Raw genomic sequence first — 10,471 nt, forward strand, 5'->3', positions numbered from 1 at the left:
AAAAAACTATTTTAACTCGTTTTTACTAATCAAAACCATCCCATGGCTTGCATGACTGAGAATACTGCTTAAAACTATATTTGAAGTAATTATTTAATATGGGAGTAATTACCTCAATCTGTAGTATTTTTGCATTGAAATATTTGATAAAAGTTTCCTTTCAATTTGAGGCCATAACAGTAGTGAAGTTTCCCACTGCCTAGAGCAGTGAAGTTTCCCACTGCCTGTGAATGCATCAGAGAAGCCAACGGCGACGGCTAACAAGTCCTTCATCTCTGCTAAGTTAATCAGCGGATCGTGCGGAAAGTCGACTGAGGACTCGAGGTATTTTTGCGGTACTATTTATTTTTATAAATTTTTGCATGTTATCTTGTCGACATTCAAATTACTCCATTTACTAAATGTTTGAAACCTTAACGTCTATTGTATCCTTATAGCATGAAGTCCGCCAATAAAGCCAAGCCAAGCCATATTAGGTCGATTGTAACGTTACAAAATACATAAATTACGAGATTGAAACAAACAGTGAAAGTGATTCAGATTTTAATGATGAACATCTGTGATAGACTGCCATGAGCTGTTCTCATGGCACAATCCTTTGTGCATATGGTGGCATGCAAGGTTAGCCACAACCACTAGCCACAGCTGTAGTCACCAAGGATGTTATTTCAACCAGTATGTAACAAATTACGTTTCCATGCTTGACGCTTTTTTTTTTTTAATGTCGACTAACTCGATTGTGATTTTATATAGAGGACGTGTTGAAAATATCAAGATTAAACTCTGCAGGGGAATTCAGCACCGTTTTGGGAGGAACCCACATAGTCAAAAATGACCTCCTAGTGTTTACCAAACCACACCTTGACCTTGTTGGAAAGCGTCATGAGGTCAAAGAAAGATGTGAAGGAGAATTCAAAAGGACTGAAATGTCTGCGGTGCTCAGATAATCTGACTACACTATGTCTTCAGGTGTTATTGACATGGTCTGCGAAGGAACAGAAGCACATGGCTTATTCAAATGCAAAATAATGTCATCACACTGTTTGGACCTTCTCTTGAATTATAAACTGTAATAATTATAAACTTGAGAGGCAGAAGAAACTTTCCTGGAGAAATGTACTTAATAACCCTTGTGTGGTGTTCATATTTTTGTACTCAACCTGTGGGTCTGGTGGACCCGCTGCTTTTTGGGGTATTTAATTCACCACAATCAAATAATTTCATGTTAAAGTAACAGTTGTTTACTTTATCCCTATACACACACACACACACACACACACACACACACATATATATATATATATATATGTGATATGTATATAGATAGATAGATAGATATGCATATATATATGCTAAGTACACACATTTTAAAAACAAACTTCACTTCACTTACAGTTTACTTACAGTAAAAAAAAAAAAAAGGGCTGTTGCGCTGCCTGGCTCACCTGCAGCTGGGCTGTTAGAGCAGCCAACACACCACGGAGCGGCGCTCTGATCACAGGAGCACAGAAAAAAGAAACAAACTATGCATGATATTTACCTAATATAAACTCTATTATTATTATATAGGCCTATTATTATTATTATTATTATTATTAAACGGTTTAAGAGTAAAATAATTCATTAAATACGACTGGGCGCGCTTGTGTCGTGGACTCTGTGCAACAGAGACGAGAGCTCTGACACCGCGGGTCCGCCGCTCTGGTCATGCAGATTTGGTTTTCAGCAGCGGTGTGGAAGGAGCTTCCACTCTCTCTGTAAGTTACAAGCTACAGGTCATTTATCTAACATCACAATTAGTCCGAAGCTGTTTAAGGACGGTTAAAATGAAACTTAAGGTAAATATCATGCATAGTTTGTTTCTCTTTTCTTTGCTCCTGTGATCGTGTTGTAACAGTCAGAGTATAACAGAGCACTACCAGTTGACGCCACATGGTGGCACCTCCTTTTTGTTTGGTCACTTGGTATCACCCTTTCTCCCCGAGTCGACCTCCTTGACTTCAGTAATGTGGACGCTGGTGAAGGCTGCAGGCAAGGAACATATCTGTCCTTCGTTTATTATTTTGCTGAAGGTAATAGTTTATGCCGTGAGACCTGGCTTGTATGGCCTGTATCTGTGAATAAATGTACAGCGTGGAAATCCCTCCACTTCGTCTCCGGCCTCACAACTTTATTTTATGCTGGAGCTATGCTAATAGCATCCGTGGCTAAGCTTTCCGCCAGCTCCACGTTACAGTGTGTTGGCTACAGAAATAACAATAAAACACAAGCTTTCACATTTTAAAAGTGCTTGTGATTTTAGTACAAGTGCAGCTCAACACAAGGCTGAAGAGAGAGGGACAGCAGAGCTGCTCTGACAGCTCAGCTGCAGGTGAGCCAGGCAGCGCAACGGCCCTTTTTTTTTCTTCTACCTTCTTCCTTCATGGGGACTGCCCTGGATTACTGGCACACGCCATAGCCGCATGCATTCTGTTTTAAATATGAATATTAATATTAATATTAACGATTAATCGATAATTGATTGTTAATTTTCCCGATGATCGATCAAAAAGACTGCTTCAAATGCCCATCCCTAGTAAGCAGAATCAATACCTGTCACAAAATCTGTTTTGTTATTGCTCTATTTTTTAAACACAATTTGTCTTGTATTTTCCTTCTTTGCAGGGCTTACTTTGGGCCAAAACTCCAGGTACATTAAAAATTGTAAACATTATGGAGGGGACTTGGGACTACAATGAACGGAGCAATATGAGAAGAAGAGTATTAAGAAAAGTTGACAAACTAATACAAACATTAGAAAATGAAACCCATGATGAAAATATGGAGGGCTTAAATATTGAAGCATCGGGTGGGTTTGAAGAGATGCACGCTGTAGATGACAATGTGGGGGGCTTAAATAATGAAGCATCGGGTGGGTTTGAAGACATTCACACTAATAGTGGCGGAGAGAGTGAACTTAGTCGGAATATGGAGGAGGAAAATAGGTTTGATGATTCTGATGAGATGGACTTGGATCATAGGGATGCATGCAGTGAGAGCGTTCGTGATTTAGGGTCTTCTCTGGCAGACTGGGCCATTGAATTTGAAATGAAATTTGCGGTAAGGTCCAGATACTGTTAATTTGAATTGGTATTGTTATTTCCTTGCATACTAGATGGACTGTCTAATGCACCAGCCTCTTTAATTTTGTTTATTCCCCTCCTCAAGAGCATATACCATTCAGAAAACTACCAACCAAGGAGGGGCATCTTTGCAACACAAAACCAAATAAATCCAATGCTTATTATGCTGATTGCAGAGTCCATCATACACCCGAGGTGAAGCTGTGTGTCCTCCAGCCTGCATCAGAGAGGCCAGTCATCCCATCGGCTGCACCAGAAAAGCCTTTCATCACTTAATCTGCACCAGAGAAGGACCGTTTCATCTGAGCCACAGCCACTAATAAGAATACCACAAACAAATTTTAACATGTGAGCATTTTATTGATTTATGATTGTAATCTGCTGTCTATAACACAATTTTTATGTGGTCAGATGTTTAACTGCTTATCCACAAAACCTTTTTTTCCCTCCTACCTGACCTGTGAAATATTCTGCCAATGACAATCATTTCACTGTCCGAGGATTGAAGTCCATAACTGAAGAAGAGATGGGTGTCGAACCAAATCTGCTGCCGCCATTAGCTGATCATCAGTTACGTTGAGGAGCGGCTCAATAGTTCGGGTTTACGGTAACTATTACACATGACACATGTTGTGACACACACACACACACACACACACACACACACACACACAGAGACACATACACCATTAGGTAAACTTAGATAATTCTGACTTATTTTCATTTCCATAATTCAGAGAGGATCACATTTGAATAAAATAATGCAATTAGGCTACTATGATATCATGGGATCTTTTTTTAAAGATATTTTTTTATTTTTTTTTAGTTTTACGAAATGAAACAAAATTTCATTTTGTTTCATTTCGTTAAGTAAAGATCCTCTCTGCTCATTTCGTTTCATTCCTCGCAGACTGGGAGGTAGAGCACATGTCGACGCAGTGTGTCTTGTTGTGCTGTGCGTCACCTGGCTGGCTTAGGGTGTCACCAGTCTCATTATCACTGTTTGTGTTGTCTGTCAAATGAATGAAACCTATCGACTTTCTATCGGCCGCGTCTTGTAGCCTATTTCTATCGAGGAAAAGTTATTTCAGGATATCATTATGTTTTATCACCCAGCCTGAAAGTGACATAGGCTATTGAAAGTTCACACACACTGAGTTAATTAACTGCTGTGTGGAAAACCATGCTGTGGTCTGTAATCGCGGTGCAGACAGGTGTGTTTGGAGCTGACGAGAGGATCTAAAAATTGAGTGAGACGTATAGCTGCCATTGTTACATTTTTCTCATTGAAAAACTATACTGTATTATTATATTGTCTGTCCATTTCCCATTCATGTTCACTGCTCCCTGCTGCTGTATGTTGTCGTCCTCCTGCTCACAGATGCGGTGGTTGTTTGGGCACATTGCCGCTTCTCATGAAAATACAATTGATCCTCCACTAAAAAGGCGCGTGACTCTCACGTGACTCACAAGAATGGATGTACCTACTGTAGCAACAGCAGGGGGCTGCCATTTGTGAAGCTGCTGTGTGTCAAACACATTTTTTTTTTTTAGACTAACCAATTAGTCTAAATCAGGGGTTTTCAAAGTGTGAGAGAGTAAATCCCTGCAATGGAAATTTTTAGTGTATACTTGTTTATTCATTTCTACTGTTTTGTGCTCTCTGTCTGATACAATAGCAATTAATTTTGTGCATGTTCGTACCTAACATCAAATCAAATCAAATCAAATTTTATTTGTATAGCCCAAATTCACAAATCACAGTTTGCCTCAGAGGGCTTTACAATCTGTACAGAGACGACACCCTCTGTCCTTCGACCCTCGATTCGAGTGAGGAAAAACTTGCCCCAAAAAAAGGCCCTTTTAACAGGGAAAAAAAAAATGCGGAAGAAACCTCAGGGAGAGCCACAGAGGAGGGATCCCTCTCCCAGGACGGACAGACGTGCAATAGATGTTGCATGTACAGAGCAGATCAACGAGATCACAATGTATTCGATTATAAGCGATGGTTGACAGGAGTGAAAGTACATAAAGATGTATTACAGCAATAATGATGAAATGCACATGGAAATGTGATTACTAGTGATAACAGTAGTAGTGATTAATGGTAAGGATGGTATGTAGTAATGCAGTACGATAATAGTAGTGTAACGTATGTAACAAAGATGTGACTAATATTAGCGACAGTAGTGGTGGGTGTTAGGCAGGGTCATGGCAGTAGGCGCATCCACGATCAGGCAGGGCCATAGCAGTAGGCGCATCCACGATCAGGCAGGGCCATAGCAGTGGGCGCATCCACGATCAGGCAGGGCCATAGCAGTGGGCGCATCCACGATCAGGCAGGGCCATAGCAGTGGGCGCATCCACGATCCACGACCCAGGCGCGGCCAGGATCCAAGGGAGCCTGTAGGACTAGAAAGCACAAGGACTCCGGGGAAGAAGTAAGTCAGTGACATGCAGAGATGGGGCATGTATACAGGCATAATGTATACAGATGGAGAGGAGAGGAGAGGGGAGGAGAGAGAAGCTCAGTGTGTCATTGTCCCCCGGACTAGGCCTATAGCAGCATAACTAAGAGCTGGTCCAGGACAGGCCTGGGCCTGTCCTGGACCAGCTGGACCAGCTGGAGACTCTTTAGAGACTTGTTAGGGCAGCCTGATAATAGAGAATTACAGTAGTCCAGTCTGGAAGTAACAAATGCATGGACTAGCTTTTCTGCGTCTTTTTGAGACAGGATGGGCCTGATTTTTGCAATGTTACGTAGATGAAAAAATGCAGACCTTGAAATTTGTTTTATGTGGGAGTTGAAGGACATATCTTGATCAAAGATAACTCCCAGATTCCTGACGGTGGTGCTGGAGGCCAAGTTAATGCCATCCAAACTCGCTATATCATTAGATAATGCATCTCTAAGGTGTTTAGGACCAAGTACTATAACTTCGGTTTTATCTGAGTTTAACAGCAGAAAATTGCAGGTCATCCAGGTCTTAATGTCCTTGAGACATGCATGGAGTTTAGTAAGCTGATTAGTTTCATTTGGCTTTATTGATAGGTATAACTGTGTATCATCTGCATAACAATGAAAGTTTATGGAGTGTTTCCGAATTATATTTCCTAGAGGGAGCATATATAAGGTGAATAGTATGGGTCCAAGCACGGAGCCTTGAGGAACACCATGACTAACCTTGGTATACAGGGATGACTCATCGTTAACATGTACAAACTGAAATCGATCCGATAAATAGGACTCAAACCAGTTTAATGCGGGTCCTTTAATGCCAATTAAGTGTTCCAGTCTCTGTAGTAGAATGTGATGATCAATGGTATCAAATGCAGCACTAAGATCTAGTAAGACCAGGACAGAGACAAGTCCTTTGTCAGAAGCGATTAGGAGGTCATTTGTAACTTTCACCAGTGCCGTTTCTGTGCTATGATGTGCTCTAAAACCTGATTGAAAATCCTCATATAAACTATTTTTATGAAGGAAGTCACATAGCTGGTTGGCGACTGCTTTCTCAAGGATCTTGGAGAGGAAAGGGAGGTTGGATATAGGTCTATAGTTGGCTAAAGCTTCTGGATCAAGATTAGGCTTTTTAAGGAGCGGTCTAATTACAGCTAGTTTAAAGGATTGTGGTACGTATCCTGTTAATAGAGACAGGTTGATCATTTCTAGTAGAGATGAGCTAATTAAAGGTAAAGTTTCTTTCAGCAACCTAGTTGGGGTGGGGTCTAGGAGACAAGTTGTTGGTCTAGATAAAGAAACCATCAAAGTTAGTTGGTGGAGGTCGATGGGAGAGAAGCAGTCTAAATAGAAGTCAGAATTTACAACTGTTTCTGAGGTTCCTGTGTTTAAAGATACAATAGTGCCAGTTGAGGGCAAGCGATGATGGATTTTGTCTCTAATAGTTAAAATTTTATCATTAAAGAAGCTCATGAAGTCATTACTACTGAGCGTTGTAGGAATACATGGTTCAGTAGAGCTGTGACTTTCTGTCAGCCTGGCTACAGTGCTGAAAAGAAACCTGGTGTTGTTTTTGTTTTCCTCTATTAATGACGAGTAATAGCTTGCTCTGGCATTGCGGAGGGCCTTCCTATATATTTTAAGGCTATCTTTCCAGGCTAAGCGGGATTCTTCCAAGTTGGTGGAACGCCATTTCCTTTCAAATTTCCGTGATGTTTGCTTCAATTTGCGGGTATCCGAGTTATACCAGGGTGCTAACCTCCTGTGCTTTATAGGTTTCCTTTTCAGGGGGGCAATAGAGTCCAGTGTTGTTCGCAATGAGCCTGCAGTGCTATCAACAAGATGATCGATTTGTGAGGAACTGAGGTTAGCGGAGGAGTCCTCTATTATATTAAGACATGGCATTGAGTTTAGTGCCAGCGGTATAATTTCCTTAAATTTAGCTACAGCACTATCAGATAGACATCTAGTGAAGGAGTTTTTGCCTAATGGTGTGTAGTCCAGTAATAGAACTTCAAAAGTTATTAAGTGATGGTCTGATAAAAGAGGATTCTGTGGAGAAACTGTTAGATTTTCAATCTCGATACCATAAGCTAGAACAAGGTCAAGGGTGTGGTCAAAACAGTGAGTTGGTTTATGTACACACTGAGAGAAGCCAATAGACTCTAATAATCATCGTCTGATTCTTGTTTTTGACGCCTGTTGCTGACCTTGGTGTACATTGTAATCTGTTTCAGCAAGATAAAGTTCACTTATAGGGGTTCTGACACATTCTACAAAAACCCTCTGTTCAATGTATTATTTGTTCCATTCCTTGCAGACTGCGTTGCACTCTGTTTGACTGAGAACTGTCTTTGCAAAGAATAAAACCCTTAAAAGTCGATCTCAACATCTTTATTTCAGATCTTGCCAAACAAATTTCCATAACATCCCCCCTCAGAGAAAAAAATAACAGCTGCACCCCCCCCCCAAATAATTACTATTGCTATCATTACTGTTAATATTTTTGCTGTTGCTATACGTCATGTTTCATGCATTGTCAGACATTGGGATGGCATTTAGCTTGGCAGCAGCAGCTTCTCCATCATCACTGAACACAATTGAACTCCCACTCCCACTGTTCAACAACCAAATGCTGATATAGTTGGCACTTAGTGGCACACATTAATGAACTGAACAATGTTAATGAAATGTGTCATCTTCTCTGACCGAACAGGACCATGGCGTCTCCGAGTTGAGGTGGTAAACGCTGACATGCTGGTTTGCGAGTGTGGCTACCGTTAGCAGTGCTAGCAGCAGTCTGCTCTCCGTGCAGGATAACATCCACATGCTTGTACTGAATGTGGTTATGCATTGCTCCGGTCGAGCACTTATACCGGTATGCCAGTTTACTCTGACACAGGCCACATCCTTATTTTCATTTTCTATGTCAAGATACTGCCGGACCTCGCCGCCACCTTTTACACTAGATGCGGGTAAAACAGTTTAACCAACTAGTATTTCTGGTGACGACAAGCGATGTTTGAAACGTTTACATGACCAGTCGTTTAATCAGGAACATCCCTAGTGCTTTATATGTGTACTGGGGGACTGGGAGATGCATGTTAATGGCCAAACACACTGATGGTTGTTGGAATGTAATCATATTTATTGAGCTAGTCATCAGATGTGTCACTTGTGAACGGTACTCTGATATTCATTAATTTGTGTGTTTGTATGTGTGTGTCTGACTTCTGATGCCACAGACCAAGAAATCGAGACCAGGATTACAAAATGGTTGCAGAAAGCACCTGATGGGAACAGCGGAGGAAGTGAGTAAATGAGAAGGATGGACAATGAGGGAAGCTCTTATGCCTAATGCATTTTAGACTTTTGATCTGAACTCTTCACCTTTGGAAGGTGCTACTGCTGGTGGAACACATGGAGACGTGATGTTCCTATGCATGGTGTGAAAGTCTATGCCAAGTTGTTTTGTCTAAAATATTCAATGTTGGTTTTTAAACTGAAGATATGGCAGTGAATGTTAAATTTGTAATAATGTTCTGTAGACTCTTGACATGTTGTGTTTGCTGACAGATGATGTTGTAAGAATATGTTAAGGTATTATGCAACATTCTGCTGCATTGTATGTTTTTGAACAGTCTATGCCAGTGGCTCTCAACTGATGGGTCAGGACCCAAGTGGGTCGTATATGTGAATGGAAAAAAGTCAGACTTTTATTTTGAAGTCTATAATTTCTGATACTGTGCTTTTATTATGAAGGGTGTGTGTTTACCATGAATGCAGCATGGCTGCAGTCATATACTGCCAACTACACAACTTTTCAGTGTTAAAATGTTGCCGCTTTTTGAATTGTGAAAAAAGTACTGAATGTTCCGATGCATATTGCACTTATCTGATAAAACTTTGCATTGATTATTCAATATTGGAAATGTATTTTGGTAATTAGCTGTGAAAATAAAGTCATTTGTATAATTGTACCACTGTTGCTTTTTAATCCAGGATGCAGCATTGATTAGGCTGACGTCTGGCCCAGCTCTGGTCCACATGGGGCACTTGCACTTGGCTGACACTGCAAAGAATGACGGTCCCCCCAGTGGCCCAGATCTGGTTAGCCAGAGCTGGCTCACACATGGGCCAGCTCTGGACCAACTGAGGCACTTGCATTCGGGTGACATACCGCAAAGAATGACGGCCCCCCAGTGGCCCGGATCTGGTTTGCCAGAGCTGGCTTACACATGGGCCAGCTCTGGACCAACTGAGGCACTTGCATTCGGGTGACATACTGCAAAGAATGACGGCCCCCCAGTAGCCCGGATCTGGTTTGCCAGAGCTGGCTTACACATGGGCCAGCTCTGGACCAACTGAGGCACCTGCATTCTGGTGACATACCGCAAAGAATGACGGCCCCCCAGTGGCCCGGATCTGGTTTGCCAGAGCTGGCTTACACATGGGCCAGCTCTGGACCAACTGAGGCACTTGCATTCAGGTGACATACTGCAAAGAATGACGGCCCCCCAGTGGCCCGGATCTGGTTTGCCAGAGCTGGCTTACACATGGGCCAGCTCTGGACCAACTGAGGCACTTGCATTCAGGTGACATACAGCAAAGAATGACGGCCCCCCAGTGGCCCGGATCTGGTTTGCCAGAGCTGGCTTACACATGGGCCAGCTCTGGACCAACTGTGTGTGTTTGCAGTGGTCCATATCCGGACCACTGGGTCATTCTTTGCCGTATGTCAGCCGAGTGCAAGTGCCTTATGTGGGCCAGAGCTGGGCCGGACCAATTTTGCTATGTGGGTGGTGTGAGGGCGCCTGTCTCCAGCTGAACTCAACAAAGACTAAATAGGTGATTGTGACATTCTCCAGCAAGCAGAGACAACTGGCAG

At 42.1% G+C, this 10,471-nt stretch overlaps 1 long non-coding RNA gene across 5 annotated transcripts; it reads left to right on the forward strand.

The window, feature by feature from the left end:
• The first annotated feature begins 278 nt into the window (after positions 1-278).
• On the forward strand, positions 279-9,563 carry LOC311266559. 5 transcript variants are annotated; one of them, XR_014623727.1, is made up of 3 exons: positions 279-324; positions 3,299-3,729; positions 8,829-9,563. It is a non-coding gene; the product is annotated as an uncharacterized lncRNA (long non-coding RNA). The 5 variants fall into 5 exon arrangements; XR_014623728.1 differs by lacking the exon at positions 279-324 and adding an exon at positions 2,246-2,371; XR_014623729.1 differs by lacking the exon at positions 279-324 and adding an exon at positions 2,481-2,689.
• Positions 9,564-10,471: the final 908 nt, after the last annotated feature.

Source organism: Pagrus pagrus (genome assembly GCF_965226575.1).
Source record: "Pagrus pagrus genome assembly, chromosome: 12".
In the NCBI taxonomy this organism is placed as follows: domain Eukaryota; kingdom Metazoa; phylum Chordata; class Actinopteri; order Spariformes; family Sparidae; genus Pagrus; species Pagrus pagrus.